Here is a 21,717-nt window from a genome sequence, read left to right on the forward strand (position 1 = left end):
GACCTTCATATCCCCTTTATAACTCATTCCCACGTCCCCATTCCCAAGACACTTACTGTTCTTAACTCTATGGTTGTGTCTGAAATTACAGCCTATGTGTAAATTGGTACTTGTTACTGTGTGAGCCACATCAAGGAAACATTTCTCTGGTTGAGTCTACAGTATGTATGTGTTAGCAGTATGTAGCTTTAAGGCTGATCTCATGATTGAAATAATAACTACACTATCTCTTGTAGCAGTTATTACTATTTGTACAGGAGACAGATTATAAACATACAGTGCATGTATGTGGCAAATACTAAGGCTTAAATTGTAAATAAATAAGAATTTGATTGCTGTATGCTAAATCTAAGGGCCTGGTTATTCTACTTTTACTAATCTACTTTTGTCTACATAAGTATACATATTCTTTAACGCACCAGTATCAAAGCCCTCCTCCCCCCAAATATTTCCTTTTTTTGAGCTACCCACGCACCCCCTCCAAACATTTCTGACATCAGAATGGGCGTTTTCCACAGCTGACGTCTTGACTTGTCACAGCAGGGAAAGCCCAGGTAGAACTACTAACATTAAAGATGGCTCTATTCTATTACGTGTCCAAGGAAGCCTCTCCAGTGAGCCAGTATGCACCAAATACAAACCCTACAACTGGCACACCTAAATGGAATAGATCAAGCCATCATTAATGTTATTAACTACACCTGCTGTGACATATCTACTGTAACATTGCTGGCAGCTTTACCTTCACACCTACAGACACCATTACCAGCCATACGGTGTATCTCCTTATTAAATGTGGACAGCTCCTACCTTCATGCCATCAGCTCCAGGTGGTCCAGGCAGTCCCATGTCTCCCTTCTCCCCCTGAGGACACAGACAACACAGTCACGTCTCCAGCATCACTCAGACAGCACACCGGCACAATGGAAAGGCAAAGCACATGGAGCCTGAACTGAGCCCAGCACTATTTTTTTTATTTCAGTAGCTATCACTCCTGTTCACGTTGCTATGACGATCCACATGTATATATCAAATTCAGTTGTGTGCCACTTTCATGTGGGGAAAGTGAAATGTAAAGTATCCACCATTGCTTTTGAGTTGATAACTTTCTTATTTATTGGTTATGACTCTGCTGTAAATTACGGCCTTCAAGTTTTTTTGTCATACTATTACATTAGTTATGATGCTGTTATGGGTCCATATAGTGGTTAGGGTTCACCAAAAAACTTGTTAGTTTGTTGTTATTAGTTAGTTGAAGTACTGTTCTGTAATGAGCTATCATATTTGACACCTAAAACATTGTTAGAAATTCATTTTTTTGAAAAATAAAAAGTTACAGTGATGCAGTGGATGAAAAATGAAATAAATCATTTTAAAACTGGATTTTTCTAGATGAAGCAACATATAAATACTACTCTATTAAAAGTCTTGACTATTCACATTAAATGTTTCTTCATTTTCAAACAGCCCTGCTCTTATTGAGAGACAAAAGGTACACTAGATCATTTGTAGCTACTGAGAAACTTTCAAAAGGCATATAAATAAAAAAAAGAAGGTATTTTTCAATTGTATTATTTTAACAAAAACAAAATGAAGCTAGCCTTGTTTACACAAGCTGAATCCAAAGAGATCCAGTTGGGTTTCATCCTCAGAGTCTGTGACAATTCTTGTTTACCTCTTTCCCCTTTCCACCTTGATCCCCTGGCTCTCCACGTAAGCCCGCGATTCCCTTGGAGACAAAAATAAAAGAAATATAACAAGTGGTTATCAATTCACTGCCTAATTAAATGCACTTTCACTGTGAAACTCGTTACTTTATTGATCGCTTCTCTCCAAAGCGGGACAGATGGCTGAATAGGCAGTTTCACAGCTAATGTGTGGATATTCATCTATGACATAAAAACAGATGTTAAGTGAACAAATGAATTGACTTACGATGAGCCCTGGCCACCCAGGGAGGCCGACCAGCCCTGAGTCTCCCTTTTGGCCCTGAAAGACAAAACACAATCTACTGTTGGCTCATACACTATATTAAACCAGAAGTAAAGCCCTTGGCCTTGTTACCATATATCCCACCTCGGGTCCTCTGTCTCCCCTGGTCCCTCTGACTCCAGCCTTCCCCGTTTCCCCTGTGAAGAGTTTGCAATGTTTTTCAATTTGGCAAAGGAAAGCAAGAGGGCTTAGCACCAAACAACCTCATGTTTTATGTATGCATCTGTACATGCAGTGGCTGTCAGAGTGGCTACTTCTGGCCATCCTCCCTTCCATCCCATTCACACATACACACATTACTATGTGCATGTAAAGTCCCGTTTGCAACACCACACAAAGGCTCTTTGTTTATTTTATTTTTTTCAAACGTCGTAAAAAAGTAATAGCATTACTTTTACAAAGAGAGATAATACCTGCATATTGACCTTCTTGGATTCATCACAACATTATCGTTACATTATTTAGAACTGCATTCCACCTGCTAAATGTTCTCAAGACTGAAACAGAGAGCTCTTACCCTCTTTCCAACATGACCCGGCTTCCCTGGTGATCCATTCTCGCCATCGTCTCCCTGTAGGGGTAAAACATAAACTGAGCGGGGGAAAATTTATTTGGATTTTATTTGGATATCCAACTGGAGAGGGAGACATTTAGCTGCTGCAGTGTTATTTTTATATTGCAAAATTGAAAAAGGAGCCGTCTGTACTGGTTAGTAGAACACAAGATGAAAAACATTTTCTTCTCAAATTTAAGTGAAAAGGGGCATTTAGTTGGTCAGGAACTACACAGTACAGTGTATGTACAGTATGTGCTTCATAGAGTAAGTAAACACACAACAGTTTTTGAGATGTTAACACATATGTATAGATGCTCTCTTCTAGTATGCAAATGTAACTGATGCTGCAAAACAAACTGCGCCAATTAACATGATCTTGCTGAATAGTCTGATGCAAGTGACCAAAAACTATTTTCACCCCAAATTGGTGAAAAGCAGGTTTTGCTCTCCATTTCAGTTTAGCCCCCCGCCCCTGCATCATTTTTTTGGTTAAGATTCAAATGCACGTGGGAGGTGGGGACAGGCTTCAAATGAATAGTTTGACATTTTGGAAACATGCTTATTTACTTTCTCACCAAGATTTACATAATAAGCTTGATACCACTTTGGTTAGCTATGCTAGCCTTTAGACATAGCCAGGCTAGCAGTTTCCTCTTCTTTCCAGTCTTGATGCTATGCTAAGCTAAGCTAGCTAGCTTCCTACCTATCCATCTAACTCTCAGAAGAATGAATGTATTTCCCAAAATACTGAACTATTCCTCTAACTTGATTCCATTTCGTGGTTACATGTTTCAATGACTTCGTGAATTACGTAAATTACTGTATGTTGAAATTAGAAATAGAATAAAATCCAAAATGGATTCCAATTTTAGATGTTTTGGAAAACTAGAATGTATAAAACATGTCAAATTACATATTCAGATGTATTGGGACAAAAAAAACACACTGGAATATGAGGCTCTTACCTTCTCCCCTGACATGCCCTGGTTCCCCTCAGGTCCTGCTCTTCCTTTTACTCCCTGCAAAGCAATAATAGTTTTTTTTTTTAAATAATTTTGCCGTTAAAGCTATAGTGCTTAGTTTCTGTCTCCCCCATGAGGAATTCTAAGTAATGACAACAACACTGCCAGTGCGTCCACATGATACAAGCTTTCCGCGATCACGCACCCCCCAACCCCTCCTCCACACAGGTGCTAGTAGCCAAGAACACGGCCAAACAAATGGTATAATTATAGAGCAGCTGGTGAGGGCAAAATGTGATTTCATCATCCACTGTGTTTCTGTGTTGTACACACTTACAGGAGCCCCTGGGGGACCTGGGGTACCCTGGGGGCCCATCTCTCCTGGAGGCCCCTGGAAAAGAGAAGGAAGAGACAAATAACAAGGTTAGAGTTGTTGAGGGGGGAAAAAAAGCAATCGTCAGCAATTGGTTATTAACATCAGACAAAGTATTGCTCAAAATCTGTTACGGGTTGGATTTCACCTCAAACCCTGGCAGAGCCGGAGGACCTTGGATTCCTGGCAGACCATCCTCACCCTACACAGGTCATAAGATTACTGATGTGTTTTATGAATATTTGCACATAGTAAATATAGATTTTAGTTTTTGCACTTTGGTTTTATACATGCCACAGTACAGTAGACACATAAGATTGAAAACCTCACTAACCTGTTCCCCTGGTGGACCTGGAGCTCCTGGCTCTCCCTTTAGTCCCTGTGGCCCAGCTTCCCCTTTAGCTCCCTGTTCTCCCTGAGGTCCAACTTGTCCTACCGGACCCTGCCATGTAGACATCACAAAAATGCAACACAATGACCTTTTTTTCTGTTATACATTTGGGCTGAAAATCTGATTTTACTTAAATTAAATTAAAATCAGCTTTGAGGGCGAGAAGCTTGGAGACTGGATTAAACTGCAACTAAACTTCTTTCAGTTTAATGTAAAATAGTGCAGCCACAGACATCAAATACTGCACCACACAGACAAACGTCTGCCATCTAACCCAAGACAACATCCTCAGCTGTTGGTTATCTGTTTACATGTTCCCTGTTATTTTAGCAACAGTAGACAAAAAAAAAAAATCTTCTTGGGTGGATTTTGGTAATTTATTTCAATGTGATAAACAGTAGAGAACTAAACCAAGACTCCAGAGCCACGGCTCTGTGACGCTGTGAGCACTGGGCGCTTTGAGCTAAATGCTAACGTCAGCATGCTAACATGCTGATGTTCAACAGGAATAATTCTTTCCATGTTTACCAACTTAATTTAGCATGCTAACATTTGATAATGAGCATTAAAGTGGCCATATTATGCTCATTTTCAGGTTCATAATTGTAATTTGAGATTGTATCAGAATAGGTTTACATGGTTTAATTTTCAAAAAACACCATATTTTTGTTGTACTGCACATTGCTGCAGCTCCTCTTTTCACAAGTCTCTGTTTTAGCTACAGAGTGAGACCTCTCAACTTCTGTAAGATCGGGGCCTTTCTGTGTGGAGTTTGCATGTGCTCCCCGTATTTGCGTGGGTTTCCTCCGGGTGCTCCGGTTTCTTCCCACCATAAAGACATGCATGCTAGGTAACTAGGACTACAGTTGAAAATTAGCCGACTGGCTAACACTGGCGCATTTACAGAAATGTTGATTAATGTGCATTGCCCTAATCAAATAAACTTACAAACTAAACTAAACTTAAAACCACAAATATCAACCTCATGGTGACAGTATCTGTACATTCAGTATATCATAGCAATCCATCCAATAGTTATTGGAATATTTCAGGCTGGACTTGGATGGTAGACCGACGTTGCCGTGCTGATGGTTTTTCACCGTTAGATGGACATGATGCACTTTCTTATGTTCGTATGTCTCATTGCTGGGACTTTTGTTTAATTATCAGGGCTTCTAGCCTGGAGGCCAGCCGAACTTAGCCCCGCCCACAACATTTGACGTCGGGAAGTTCGGTCTGGACTTGATCCGTTGTGGAGCAACTATGCTCGAACCACAGCTGTTCGGACCAATCAAATTGTCAGGACGGGCTTTATACGATGATGGACAGATGATCAACAGTAACGTAATCAACCACGTCACCAAAGAGCGCTTGGGTTGAATTTGTTTACAACAAAGATGGCTGCCGCTGGAGAATTGAGATGTGTAGATTCCGCCATCGCGTCTGTTATAGCGCATTCATTTTAAAAGAGGAACAGAGAACCGCAATCACGTATGTATACACATTGCCACAGCCATCCGCACGACACGGAAAGCGGATGGGTAGGAGCAGAAACACACTGTCTGCTCTGTCGAAGCCTGCCTTTGACTTGCAGCTTCTGTGACCTCTGTCTCCGTTGCTCTGATTGGTTGTAGGTCTATCCAATTGAGTGCAGAGGCATTTTCTGTCCTGGTTCGGTTGAAACACGCCCCATAAACACAATCGTAGCCTGACATCATCAGGCTACAAGGCTTCAGTAGTTAGAAGATAAAACAGACCTGCTGATGCAGTCTAAACTCAATCAGTCCTTTGTATTCATCCAGCAGTAATGCTGCCTGTAAAACTTAAATACCACAGTAATTAGCTAGATTTCTCTCTAAAGTGTAGTCCTGCCATGAACACTTAATTCACTGACGCCTGCTAAAAGTGTTGCCTCCATTAACGGCACTGCTGGAACAGAACAGGGGACAAAACTAAAATACTGCCAATACAGGGCAATCTGCACGACAAGAGAACAACACATACAGGATGAGGTTTATTACGGTCAGACAAATGCAGACTGAGTATAACTTTAGTGCAACATATGGAATATTTGTGCGTACATCTGCATGGCAAACAAACCAAATAAAGTGAACACATTTCTGATACTCGAGGATACTTACAGGTGGTCCCAGCCCCCCTGCGTCTCCTCTGACACCACGAGAGCCAGTTATTCCCTATGTACAAGACAAACAGAGAGCAAATGGTAGTTCTCTCTCTTATAGCTGTACTGCAGACCATGTTGTGAAAATGTTACGTGGAATCAAAGATTACCCATGGGCCTCCTGACCCCGGAGGTCCAGGAATTCCCACAGAGCCAGACTCCCCCTGGAGAGATGGAGGGAAATCTGTTAGTGCCATTGCTTTGACATTCAACTTCATTTAACTTTGATTCAAGCAGAACACTGCAGGTGATGTAGGGTATGTAAAAAAAAAAAAAAACGTGTATTGATATGCAAAATATCCATAAAGCAATTCTAAAATGTCAGCGACAAATATTGTTAAAAAACATTGTTTTATTCTGTTTTTATGTACTGATGATAATTAACAACAGTCTGAGCATATGACAGTGGCTTGTTACTAAAAGGAAAATAATATCACCTTCTGGCCCTGAGGTCCATCTGGCCCCGGGAGTCCCCGAGAGCCTGTGACTCCCTAAAATGAGCACAAACACACACTATAGACACTGACTTCAGTTTAAACATGTGTGGAGACAGGAAACACAGGTAAAAACAAAACAAATCAGTCAGATAGGTCAATTAAAATCAATCCCAGCTGTAAACGGTTCATTAAAAGGTTTATTATTTAAAGGCTACTCCGAGCAGCATCGGTAGCATCAATACATCCTGATAACAAACTCACCTGTAACCCCGCCAGACCTGCAGATCCCACCTCACCCATCAGCCCCGGTTCACCCTGTTCAAGAGATCAGGAACAGTTTCTACACATCAATCTGACTGATCAGTTTTATATTCTATTCATGCTGGTTGATTAACTGAAAGCTCAGATATGTGTGCTGAGTGGAGCTGATCACTATGTTTAATCTTTTTACCCATTTGCTTGTGTTGGTCTTTTCATAATGACAATAAGAAAACAATACAGAAATTCACGGACTTATCCTTTAAATGTAAATACAGCCATGATTAAAATGTTTTACTAAAGAACACTCTCGAATATGTTTTTATTGTAATTGCCCAAATCCAAACATTTGGGATGTTGGGAGTATATTGTATGATTAAAATTAGGGCTGTCAATCGATTAAAATATTTCATCTAATTAATTACATACTCTGTGATTAATTAATCTAAATTAATCGCATACATAATACGGTGCCTGAACCGATACTATAATAAGTAAAAAAAGAAAAGAAAAAAAAAGGGTACTAAACAACAGTTGGTGACATTAAAGAACGGCTTGTTTATTGCTAAGGCCATATGGTCAAAATTAAATGATTTAATAATAATGTATAACAATAACTTATTTCACTAGTAAATTGCTGTTGAACGACAAAAACAACCACCAGATGGGAAAAGGACATTTACAATAACTTCAAATGCACCACGAGGCTGTAGTTTACCAGTTTCATTGAACGCACCGTCTGTGTTGTTTCTCCGACGACAGCTGCAGATTGTTACATACCGGTGTTGAATCCTCTACAGTAAAACACAGTCACACTTTACACCGTTTAGCGTTAGCTGTCAGCATTTTAACCGTGTTTAATCCAGCTACTAGCTAGCGGTAGGCTAACGTTAGCTGCGGTCGAGTATAGTGTTAACTAGCGTCACGTGCAGCGGTGTTTGTGTTGTCTGTTTCAGAGCATCAGAGAAAAGCGCAGACATATCAGTGGCACCAGATTTCGGTAGCCATGGTTGGCAGGAAGAAGATTTTTACAAGTAAATGTTATTTATTAATTAATAATCCAGGCAGCACATTCTCGTCTCCCTACTTCATTTTACAGTCCAATGGTGGCTAGAACGGCTCCGGGTCAAACGTCAATATGGAATGGATTAATCTGCGTTATTTTTTTTTTAACGCGTTATTTTTTCTCAGATTAATTAATTGAAATTAACGCGTTATTTTGATAGCCCTAAGTAAAATGTAACAAAAATACCCCCCCCAAAAAACAACACACACAGTTGTCCCACAACTGCTAAGAAGTAAAGCTGTGCTCACCATTAGTCCATTGTGGCCCTTTTCCCCCTTTAGGCCCCTTTCGCCATTTTCTCCCAGGTCTCCCCAAGGGCCCTCTCGCCCAGACAAACCTGGAGGCCCCACCTCACCCTGCCGACAACAGCCACAGTCTGATCAGAAACTGCTAAGATCATTTAGAGTCAGAGCAACACAATCATCCTCCTCATTAGAGATGTGAACACAAGACACTTTAACTCTCACCAGTTTCAACAAACTAAAGGAGAGTAGTGAATGTACCTTATCCCCTTCGGATCCAGGATCTCCAGGTTCACCAGGATGCCCGACATCACCCTGCAGAGGAGGGAGGAAAAGGAGTCTGGAGTTGGGTAAAGCGGGATTTATGGTTCTGCGGAGGCTCCACGCAGAGCTTTCGCTGTAGCCTACATAAGTGGCTTGAGGTTTATACTTGTGCGTTGGTGTTTGCGTCGATCTCTTTAAGAGAATGGCAGTGTGTGGGCGTGGGGAGTGTGTGGTAGAGAGAGTGACGGGATTAGCTTCGGAGCGAGTACCGACTCTGGAGGTATAGTGAGAGAAACAAAGTGTCTCCCCTGTGCTTTCTGACCACGGTGGGAAATCTGTAGCAGGACAAGTTAACCCTCTCCTTGATTTCATGTTGTTTATGGTGAAGGAGACCCAGGAAATGAGTCGGGGGAAATGCAACGCTACCAAGAAACGGCCGAGCGGAACAATCGCAGTTGTTGCGGTTTGTTGTTACATTTTTTGAGAGGTGCACGTCAGGCTATTGCGTAGGGTCTGTATATCCACGTACCTACGTACATAACTACGTGCGTACCCACGGCGTCGATTTAACGCAGAAACATAAATTGGCCTGAACTTTCTTACCCACAGGTGCCATCTATGGGGGCATTGGGTTTCATGCCCCCAAAGTTAAAGAATCCTGATGCAAAGCAGGAAAAAACAGGCTATATTATTCTTAATGTTGAATTGACATGATGAGGCATGGTGGGTGATTTTGTTGCTCTGGACAATGCTAGGGCTGAAAACTCTCACGCATTGACCAGGAGACTCATCTGATCTATTTTTCTCTGGTATTTTGCTTCTTTTTGCTTGTTTATTTTAATCCAAGCTTCATCCCTGGAGCCCAAATGGATTAGTTTTTCAAGGCTGCTTTCACAGTCAATGAAAAACTGAACATTTATGTTAAAAATACCGATGAGGACTTTAAAAAGCAATGACACACTCTACTAGCACTCTGTTGGACTCCGTAAATGTTTTGTCTTCAGATGCTCTCAAGGTTGGTACAATTTCATGTTGTTGAACACACATTTCATCAAGCTGTTGAAGGTTTCACAGATATTCCAAGCTGTGCCAGCTCTTTGCTCATCTTACTGTTGTATAATCAACATTTGAAAAGCCACAAAGGAATCGGAGTCGAGCACTGCCATCATCGCATTATCGGGTAATCTAATTTCACGGTTTATGCAACAGTGATGGTGGTTCGACGCCTTTCATGGAGCACCTGAAATACTTTTGGACATTTCAGCCTGACCATAATCTGTAATGCTAGCATGAAATACAGATATGTTCACCATAACACACTTTGGACAGCAGGCTGTTTGTGTGAAGCTGTAGAGTAAAGAGGGTGGAGGTAACGGTGATGAGATGAGGTCCTTAAATTCTTCACTGAATTGGAAAATCCCCTCCTGTGGCGCTCCTCTGTCATTTATGAGACAGCAGCTGAACACGTGTGAGAACGTCTGTCATCATTTCAAGTGAAGATCATCTTTGTATAAACAGCTGATAAATGCACCAACCTCTCCTCCCACTTGTCCAGGTGGTCCCTGTAAGCCTTTTGGGCCCTCATGTCCTCTCTCTCCTGGAGACCCTGGAGGACCAAGTTTCCCACAAGACCCTTGGTCCCCCTGTCAAACACAGCAACACAAGCAGAATGGGAATCAGACACAGTTATTGACTGCATGCTTTTCAATTCTAGTATGCAGGTGGTTGTCAAGGGGTTTTATTCCCTCAAACCTGAGGCTGCAGAATGTCCCACACCATGAGACAAAGTCAACCTGGCCTCAAGTTGTACAAAACAAACAGCCTTTAAGTGATTTCTTAAGCTGTCTGTGGCATAGAGAATCAATGATGTAAAGACTCAGGAATGATGCTGCTGCGATCACTGACCTGGTCTCCTTTCTGTCCAGGTGGGCCTTCATTTCCTGTTTGGCCAGGGAGACCCTGATGAGTCAAAAGTCAAAACAATCATTACCCGACAATGAAAAGTCCTCTGTTGTCCGCGTACACAGTTAATGTAAAAAACATCATGTAAAAAAAGTTGTGTAAAGGTGATGGGACTTTGCCCTGATCCTATTAACTCTCTTTTCTTAGTTTCAGTCCATTTAAAAAGAAACCTTAGATTCTCAAAATACAACAGGAGTATGAGAAGTTACTGATCACCTTCATGCATTTGCACAGGAAGTGGGGTGAGGCAACTGCAGCCCCCACCCCCCCCTTGCTGGCCAGCGTGAAACAGTGAAAAACTTTCAAAATAAACTGATAAAAATAACTTTATCAGTTTCCGTCCACGTACTTGTGGATGCATTATTCTGTTGTGGTTCCATATAAAAACAATATGGTAAACTTGAAGGATAAACATATATATATATATGTATATATGATTTCCTATAAAGTATCCTGACTTAACTGCCTGCCTTCGCCTCAGATAAAAGTTTAGAGGCACCGCTAAATGTAACTTTAAATAGGATCTATGGAAACTTATAAACTTTATATATATATATATATATATATATATTATAACTAATTTTTACAGTCTATGATCCACAGGCGCATTCATGCAGAATTTATACTGGTGTTATTTTGCTTGATCATATGAATTATACGGTTTGTTCTGCTGTAAATTAGTGAAAGCATTAACTTTAGAAAATGCAGACCATGATGCAGCCTCTCTTGTTGCTGTTTCGTAATCTACTTGTTCTATGCCGTTTGTAATTTATATTGTTGTATTCTATAGTATGTTCTCTGCTGAGCTTTAATTCCATTAATAGTTGACTATTATTCTATTATGTTTAGAATAAAAAGGAGTGCTAGAAAAAGTAGGGCAGGTGAAGACATCATTTATTTTGAAATTGGATATATGAAAAAAATTGCTTCTCTTCACTTCACTCTAAAAGTAAACCCACCTGTTGTCCGTCTTGTCCGGTGGGGCCAGCATCACCAAGCAAGCCAGGTAAACCCTGGAGGTTACAGCATTAGTCTCAGTATCATTAACTGAACATGAATGAAGGTTTCACAGACAAAACTCTCACAATAAAACACTCATACGACGTGCTTCTTATATGCAATGTAGTTTACCTTGTCTCCTCTTTCCCCTGCTGCTCCTAACATCCCAGTAGCACCCTGTGGGCCCTGAGGACATCCAACAAACATGTACAGTAGTCAAATAACAGGTTTCATGTGTTCAGACACTTGTATGCAGTGAAAATATTGATGACTTTACAGACGATAAGGAGCCTGTAGTATACAAGTAAAAGCAGCAGTTGATGGTAGGTACCCACTCACTGGGATTCCTGCTGGCCCTTGTGGCCCCGGAGTTCCTGGGGGCCCTTGGCTTCCCCTAGGTCCAGGTTTTCCAGCTGCTCCATCACCACCTGGGAGACCTGGAGGGCCCTAGAATAGAGATTAAGCCTATTTTTGTTTTTGTCAAAATATTATAATGCAATCTGGGGTTGAATCCGTGTCCCATTGCTATGCAGTTTATCAATAAAATGTATTCAATTCATCGTCAATTTACTTTTTTTTTAATTTTTTTTTTTAAGATTATTTTTTGGGCTTCTCTGCCTTTAATTTTTGACAGGACAGCTAGGTGAAAAAGGGGAGAGAGAGAGGGTGGAAGACATGCAAGAAATCGTCACAGGTCGGATCCGAACCCTGGACCTCTACGTCGAGGCATAAACCCCTCAGTACATGTGCGCCTGCTCTACCCAGTGAACCAACCAGGCCACCGTCAATTTCAATTTAAAGAGGCAGTTGACAGATGCATGTCAGCACACGAGCAAACAAATGGACACATACACAGCCAGATGCACAAACAGGTTAATTAGTTTTTTATAAATTAGTGGTCCACGACAACGAACGAGAGCTTATGTGATGATTGGTTCACGGACTGCGATGCGAGTAATGCATTATTGGCATCAGTTATAACTAACCATTTAATCATCCAATTTAGGAGCAGTGGGCTCCGAGTATTTCATGATTAATTGAGTTCCTCATCAATTAAACTGATTGTTGCTTAATTGTTTATATTTAAGTTTCAAGCATAAATACCGGACTGGTTGAGGCAATATAAAGAACGTTTTGTTCACAGACAGCAGCTGTTGACAGGCGTCTTTGACCCTGCTGCTTGACAAACCCCCGTACCCTGCACATCATCTCTCTTCACGATGAGTCAAATTAACAAAGACAAACACTGTGTCCAATTAAAATGTCACTTAAGTTTAGACACAACAGCCCTGTAACAACACACAATGATGTTCCATTGTAAAACAAATACAGTCCTATGAACTGCTCGACTTATAAAACTTACAGGGGGGCCCTGTATCCCTTTGGATCCTTCGTCTCCAGGACGACCCTGTGAGAAACAACACAAGTTCCACTTTAAGTAACTGGTTGATTAGGAAAGAGAACATTAAAAGTCATGATCTGAGTTTCCCAGTGGATTCATTAGATATTTCAGACTGGATCTCTGGATACTCACACATACTGTATTTTAAAAGGATGAATCTAAAGTACAGCGTTTAACTGGGTCTGTTGTTGTCCTATTTCCACTATGTGATACAGAGTCATAGTTAAATGATAAAAAAAAGCCACTTGCATTTCAATCTAAGTCCATCAACATGTGGGAGAAGCAAAATATTTAGTTCTCTCTTATTTAGAGCACAAACTCTCCAATTAAAGCTTTCTCTCACCTGAGGTCCCCGGGGCCCCTTGTCTCCAGAAGGACCTGGCAGTCCCTGACAAACAAAAACAAAGTCAGAACATGCTAACTGCTAACACTTCTGTCTGAGCGCTGTGTGAGGAAATGAGAAAGATGTTTTTTTGTGTAAGCTCAAAAAGGTGTTTAATTTTTACCCACATCTCTGAACATTTCCACACCCGCATGACAAAAAAAGTTTCCGTTGTTGGAGGAACTAAATTATGGTAAATATACAATAAAAAGGAAGAAAACATTTCAAGTGATTTCTGAGGTTACTTAACTAGAAGGGCTTCTTTGGCTATGGCATTCTGAATCTTCTTTAAAATAGTTCTCTTTGATGCTGTTTAGACACATATTGTCTGCTCTTTACTTTCTACTTACCTGCATACTTCGTAACATATACAGGCTTAGAATAAACGAGCCCAGCGGAGTTCCTTTGTAAACCCACAAACAGTTATGCTCGTCTGCTGCAGTTTGATAAAATGTAGCTAAAAAGGAAGGTGGTTGTTGGGCATCTTTGTCTTGTACTGATGTGTAATGTTTGAAGTTATCCCTTTGGTGATGCATTATGTGTCTTAATGCAGTCAGTTATTATTCTCCAAAGCGCTGAACATAAACATCCAACAACAATGTAAAATATCCTTTCTTCATCTACAGATAGTTTTTTTTGCTGGTTGCTAGGTGAAGGGAGCATGGTGGATGGGAATAAACATATTATTATTATTATTATAATAAACATATATTGTTATCGAGCCCAGAAGCGCTACGGCTGCATCTGCTATTAGCTTTCTCCTACACCTTACCAAAGAATTTCTAATAAGGGAAGAAGTTCCACTCTCTCGTTACTTCCGGCTTCTGAACTGGTTGCAGTTCCACCAGAGTTCCATATAGGGGGCGCTCACAGGCCAGTGCAGAATGAATGGAGGTCTATGGAGCTATACCCCTCAAAATCCACTTTTCTCAGGATATAATTTTTGTCTAGTAATTTGAATGTTGCATTCGAAAGGAGAGGCTAAGAAAATACACACTGCTGGTTGTTAGATTTTTTTAAAGTGGCTTTTTTGTTCTAAAAAGTCTTTTAAAATGTCAATGATGTCATACACATATACGGCCAGAGATACTGCTTTACGGCAAGCTCTGAGTCGCTTCCTTTGTTCTCTCGAAGCATCGACAACACAGCTGACAGGTTAGCCTCTCCCTGTTAATACACGTGCTAGAAAGAGGTTTGCTAATGTTTTAAAGACCACGCCGACATATTCACTCTGACATTCTGGTTCTGCTTCAGTCCTTCACTGACCAATCAGCATTCATTAGCAGAATGCTAGCGTGTTATGGGCAACAACGACTCAACCTGTAAGAAATCGAAAGGACACAAGTACTCGTTCATTCAACTTTTGACCTATAATCCATGTTGAACTTGCAAAAACTATAATCAAATCTGAGATTTCTCAACGACAATCAGGCGAAAGAGACAAATTTAGCCGTCTAGCTCCATAGAGTCCCATTCATTTAGCACTGGACCGTGATCACCCCCAGTGGAACTCTGGTGGAACTGCAACCAAATTCGGTACAATGGGGCTGAATAGGGAGTGGAACGGCTTTCCGTAGACGGGCTTTGACCTTACCTAGACCTATACCAAAAGGAAAGTTTTTTTTCTAACAAACCGGATGGTGAACATATATAGAGAGCCGAAGTCACGCCCCTTCCGGTGGACCTCATGGGACCTTAATTCGGAAAAAAATATGAACAAGAGTCAATGGAGGGATAATAATTATTTTTTTGATCCCGTTTGAATTGAGCCATGGATTACAAATATGATGTTCGTCAATTAAAAGATCATTTTTCAACCGAAGAAAGTCTCAGTTAGCCGTAGGTTTGTCATAGTACCACTTAGTTTTGTGTGAAACCGCTCAGTGAACTACATCTCTCGTCTCACACAATTTACGTCACCTAGCTTGATTCTCAACATGCTCGCTTGTTAGCTAGCTTAGCTCTGTTCCACGACACATGTAACGTTATCTTACCTGATGGGTTTTATCCAGTGAAGTGTTTTCAGCAGATAAGCAAAAGAACGAGCGAGATCCGCTGCTCATTTGAGTAACGTTACATCCCCGGTACGATACACAGAGACATCGTAGCTTCAGCGAGACGTCATCCATGGGACTTTGAAGTGCGTAGTCTTTCTAATTACGTATTTTCACAGTCTAATACTTCAACAGTTTAATAATAAACTGAGACTTTCTTCGGTTGAAAAATTATCTTCTGAATTGACGAACATCATATTTGTCATAGATGGCTCAATTCAATTAAAAATAACATTCAGCAAAAAAGCAGAACCTCACTCAGATTGTTCAATATTTACTTTTTGACAGGAATATTGTCTACCATGATGAGTGTGGCTTTAAATTCATTCAGTGATGTGGGCATTAAAGCACTCAGTTTCTCATTGTATTTAGCATTCAAGCCAGCAGCTGATGAATCCACCTTCTCAGCACTGTGTAACTTTACTCTGACAGGTTGATGGATTTCACCACAGCAGTGGGCGACCATGCGAGTGAGCACAAAGTGTGTCCAATGACACAGCAGGAAGGACTGTGGACAAGAAGTGAACAGTCCTACTTCCATTTTTGAAAGTTACTCTTTCCATGCAAGAGGGGCTTTCTTATTCCCAAATCTAACCAACCTAAAGAGAAGGATTGATCTATAGGGTGCAGAAACCTTTGACAGGTTTTAAGAAGAAACTTTGATCTTTCAGCTTCATATACAACTTTGGCAGAGCAGAGGGAAAACCATCAGTCCAGTCAAGGGAAAGAGTTTGTTTGATTACCGAAAGAACAACAAAAGTTGTCATGCATACTGTAGAGGTATGTGTTTTTGTGTGTGTGTGTGTGTGTGTGTGTGTGTGTGTGTGTGTGTGTGTGTGTGTGTGTGTATACCTGCATTTCTATGCTCAGGCATATACAAGTGTATTTAAAAGAACATTTCTGCATGTGGCCCGTGTCTGTGTTTCCTTCATTTAAAAGCCTCCTAGCTTATAAATGTAAATAAATACCCAATAAACCAAAATTTGTAGCAAAGTCAGCCAGTAAGCACCGATTAGGTGATTAGAAGATTATGTTTAGATTTTTTTGGGGATTTCTAGGTTACTAGTCTCGCCTTGCCAGACCCTCCTCCAAAGCACGCTTAAGGAGGGTCTGGCTACTCCACATAGCACGCGGGGATGGGAGGATGGCATTTCTTTAAACCAATCAGAATCGTCAAGGGCGGTGCTAAGCTCCGGACAGAGCCGCTGCAAAATAGCCGTGCGAGAGAAAACTCTGATTGGACAGATAGTCTAGCTAGCCGTCTCAATTTACCATGCAGAGATCTGAGGAGCAGCCAAAAACAGTCCTCAGAAATCCACCGGATTTAAAATTCCAACACAAAGAAAGCGGAAGGAAACGGAAAATACATGCATCCGGCGGAATTTCCTGCCGGTGGAATTTCCTGCTGCACCGGAGCAATCCCGGAAGTGTAACGTCAAGGACATAAACTACTATTTTACCATTGCATTTTGGGGTTGTGGTATTTCCTTGCTTTTTTTGTTGTGTACTGCATTTTCTATTGTGTCATTTTCATATTTTGTCTACTCCACTGCTAAACACTGCACAGTGGAACAGAGCTGCGACGTGTAGAGAACTGCTTTGTCATTGAGGTTGTCACCTGGCATTAGACTGCAGGGGACATGCTGGAGGACAAGGCATCAAGCAAAGTATTTGTCCTCTATCTCTCTGCCATTAGATTTGCCACAAGTGGCTCCAACAAAATCAATCACTGCGACCTGTTTGCCTTCATGAATAGCCAGTCCCTGCACAACAGCTGCACACTTCAGTGGTTTACCTTTATTTACCAAACCCTCATAGCTGCTGTCCTAATCAAATCCTCTGAGCAATATTCTGTCCTACTCTCATATACCCCCCAATGGTTCCCATGGGTCAAAAGAAAGGAAATAAAAAGGAAAATAAAAACTACAGACACTTACTGCAGGTCCTGGCTTCCCAACAGGCCCAGGTAAACCTCGTAAACCTGGCTCACCCTGGTGCAGAGAAAAAGAACAAGTTGTGTTATTTCTCACAGTTAATGGTGTGCACTCACCTACATTAACAAAAGAAAATCTGTGAAAATGTCAGGATGTCAATTTCCTTCTTCTGATTAACAGACAACTTTCCTTCTAAAAATAGCTTTCGACTCTCTGAGCTCCATCTTCGACTGGTCTCACGTGTTTGAGACGCCTTTTTCTGGTCCTTTCTACAATCAGCAAATGCTTTTTTTTACAAGGCTTTTACACTTGAGATAGTTGAGACAGAAAAAAAGACCTTACCCTTTCTCCTATAAACCCGGGAGGCCCACGCATGCCCACGTTCCCCTGGACACCCTGATAGTAGAAGGAACAACAGATGGGAGAATTTCATTTATCATCAGCTACTGTCACAAAGGCTCATCCAGCACCACAATACATTTGCCAGAATATTGTAGTGATTCATATTTGTCACAGCTTACAGAAAAATCTGAATTGTATGGAAGAATACAGAGTATGACTTTTTGGGAACTTCATCAGGTACACCTTTCAAATACTGGCTAGGACCCATTTTGCCCCCAGAACAGCCTGGATTCTTTGTCTTATTGATTCTACAAACGTGCTGGAAACATTCCTTGTACAGTAGACATGATAGCATCACATAGTTGCTGAAGATTTGTCGGCTGCACATCCATGTTGTGCATCTCCCGTTCCACCACATCCCAAACCTGCTCTATTGCAGTGGTTCTCAAACTTTTTTCACCATGTACCACTTCAGAAAATATTAGGCTCTCTAAGGACCACCATTATGGCCCATGTTAAAATAGAGGAGCAGCTACGGCCAGTTTACGCAAGAGGAAGGTTTACTCCTAAACAATATTTATTATTAAAAGCGGTAACTCGGGTCATATCTCCTTTACTGTTTTGCATCGTTTGCTGCTAGCAGGTGCTATGGAGACTTCACCGCCGCTGCTTAAGTAGCGACTAGCACTTGCGCTCGTCCACTATAGTTTCACCAGGGCTGGTGGAAATATTCTCCTCCTCATCAGGCAGCAGAAATTGTGATTCATCAGTCCAGGCAACGTTTTTCTAATCTTCTACTATCCAGTTTAGGTGAGCTTGTGCCCTCTGTGGCCTCAGTGTCCAGTTCCCAGCTGATAGGAGTAAAAACCGGTGTGGTCTTTTGCAGCTGTAAGTCATTTATTTACAAATGTGATTACATTTTATTAAATTTAACATTTCATCTAAAATATACTGAAATTGAAAACAAGATTGACATTTTTTTTTTTTTTTAAACAACAGCTTACCTTAGTTTATTCAATGTGTTATGTATCATTATTTTCAAATAAATTTTTTTTGGTAAAAAGCCTTTTTTTTTTTTACAAAATGAGTTTTAGAAAAAGAGGGGGTCGTCTTTTAATCTGGGTTGTTTTGTATTAGATTAGATAGAATTTATTGATTCCAAATTGGGAAATTTCAGTGTTATTATTGTATTTGGTCCAATACGCTAAGTAGCTAGAGCTAGCAGACTGAAAAGAGGGATAAACAGATAATCTGGCTATCCATCCATCCATCCATCTTCATCCGCTTATCCGGGGTCGGGTCGCGGGGGTAGCAGCTCCAGCAGGGGACCCCAAACTTCCCTTTCCCGGGCCACATTAACCAGCTCCGACTGGGGGATCCCGAGGCGTTCCCAGGCCAGGTTAGAGATATAATCCCTCCACCTAGTCCTGGGTCTCCCCCGAGGCCTCCTCCCAGCTGGACGTGCCTGGAACACCTCCCTAGGGAGGCGCCCAGGGGGCATCCTTACCAGATGCCCGAACCACCTCAACTGGCTCCTTTCGACGCAAAGGAGCAGCGGCTCTACTCCGAGCTCCTCACGGATAACTGAGCTTCTCACCCTATCTCTAAGGGAGACGCCAGCTACCCTCTCTTCGGCCGCTTGTACCCTGGATCTTGTTCTTTCGGTCATGACCCAGCCTTCATGACCATAGGTGAGGGTAGGAACAAAAACTGACCGGTAGATTGAGAGCTTTGCCTTCTGGCTCAGCTCTCTTTTCGTCTAACGGTGCGATAAATTGAATGTAATACCGCACCTGCTGTGCCGATTCTCCGACCAATCTCCCGCTCCATTGTCCCCTCACTCGCGAACAAGACCCCAAGGTACTTGAACTCCTTCACTTGGGGTAAGGACTCATTCCCTACCTGGAGAAGGCACTCCATCGGTTTCCTGCTGAGAACCATGGCCTCCGATTTAGAGGTGCTGATCCTCATCCCAGCCGCTTCACACTCGGCTGCGAACCCGATCCAGTGAGTGCTGAAGGTCACAGGCCGATGATGCCATCAGGACCACATCATCTGCAAAAAGCAGCGATGAGATCCCCAGCCCACCGAACTGCAACCCCTCTCCACCCCGACTACGCCTCGATATCCTGTCCATAAATACTACAAACAGGATTGGTGACAAAGCGCAGCCCTGGCGGAGGCCAACTCTCACCTGAAACGAGTCCGACTTACTGCCGAGAACCCGGACACAGCTCTCGCTTTGGTCATAAAGAGATTGGATGGCCCTGAGAAGGGACCCCTCACCCCGTACTCCCGCAGCACCTCCCACAGTATCTCCCAGGGCACCTGGTCATACGCCTTCTCCAGATCCACAAAACACATGTAGACTGGTTGGGCATACTCCCAGGCTCCCTCCAGGATCCTTGCGAGAGTAAAGATCTGGTCCGTTGTTCCACGACCAGGACGGAATCCGCATTGTTTCTCTTCAACCTGAGATTCGACTATCGACCGAACCCTCCTTTCCAGCACCTTGGAGTAGACTTTACCGGGGAGGCTGAGAAGTGTGATACCCCCTGTAATTGGCACACACCCTCTGGTCCCCCCTTTTTTAAAAAGGGGAACCACCACCCCGGTCTGCCACTCCTTAGGCACTGTCCCAGACTTCCACGCAATGTTGAAGAAGCGTGTCAACCAAGACAACCCCTCCACACCCAGAGCTTTAAGCATTTCTGGGACGGATCTCATCAATTCCTGGGGCTTTGCCACTGTGGAGTTGTTTAACTACCTCAGCAACCTCCACCAGGGAAATTGACGTCAATCCCCCCTCATCCTCCAGCTCTGCCTCTACCATAGAGGGCGTATTAGTCGGATTTAGGAGTTCCTCAAAGTGCTCCTTCCACCGCCCTATTACCTCCTCAGTTGAGGTCAACAGCGTCCCCATCCTTACTGTACACAGCTTGGATGGTTCCCCGCTTCCCCCTCCTGAGGTGGCGAACAGTTTTCCAGAAGTACCTTGGTGCCGACCGAAAGTCCTTCTCCATGTCTTCTCCGAACTTCTCCCACACACGCTGCTTTGCCTCTTTCACGGCAGAGGCTGCAGCCCTTCGGGCCCTTCGGTACCTTGCAACTGCCTCCGGAGTCATCTGGGATAACATATCCCGGAAAGACTCCTTCTTCAGTTGGACGGCTTCCCTGACCACCGGTGTCCACCACGGTGTTCGTGGGTTACCGCCCCTTGAGGCACCTAAGACCACAGCTCCTCACTGCAGCTTCAGCAATGGAAACTTTGAACATTGTCCACTCGGGTTCAATGCCCCCAGCCTCCACAGGGATGCACGAAAAGCTCCGCCGGAGGTGTGAGTTGAAAGTCTGTTGGACAGGGGCCTCCTCCAGACGTTCCCAATTTACCCGCACTACCCGTTTGGGCTTACCAGGTCTGTCCAGAGTCTTCCCCCACCCCCTGACCCAACTCACCACCAGATGGTGATCGGTTGACAGCTCCGCCCCTCTCTTCACCCGAGTGTCCAAAACATATGGCCTCAGATCAGATGAAACGATTATAAAATCGATCATTGACCTTTGGCCTAGGGTGCTCTGGTACCAAGTACACTTATGAGCATCCCTATGTTCGAACATGGTGTTCGTTATAGACAATCCATGACTAGCACAGAAGTCCAACAACAAACAACCACTCTGGTTTAGATCAGGGAGGCCGTTCCTCCCAATCACACCTCTCCATCATTACCCACGTGTGCGTTGAAGTCCCCCAGCAGAACTATGGAGTCCCCAACTGGAGCCCCATGCAGGACTCCACTCAAGGTCTCCAAGAAGGCCGAATACTCTGAACTCTTGTTTGGTGCATATGCACAAACAACAGTTTTCCCCCCCACAACCCGCAGGCGTAGGGAGGCGACCCTCTCGTCCACCGGGTTAAACT

The 21,717-nt window shown here is 42.6% G+C and overlaps 1 long non-coding RNA gene across 1 annotated transcript; it reads right to left on the minus strand.

The window, feature by feature from the left end:
• Positions 1-11,815: 11,815 nt before the first annotated feature.
• LOC144531540 (uncharacterized) lies at positions 11,816-13,095 on the minus strand. The gene is made up of 3 exons (XR_013503231.1): positions 13,048-13,095; positions 12,024-12,131; positions 11,816-11,870 (listed from the first exon to the last, which is right to left on the minus strand). It is a non-coding gene; the product is annotated as an uncharacterized LOC144531540 (long non-coding RNA).
• Positions 13,096-21,717: the final 8,622 nt, after the last annotated feature.

This window comes from Sander vitreus, chromosome 16, assembly GCF_031162955.1.
Source record: "Sander vitreus isolate 19-12246 chromosome 16, sanVit1, whole genome shotgun sequence".
Taxonomy (NCBI): Eukaryota; Metazoa; Chordata; class Actinopteri; order Perciformes; family Percidae; genus Sander; species Sander vitreus.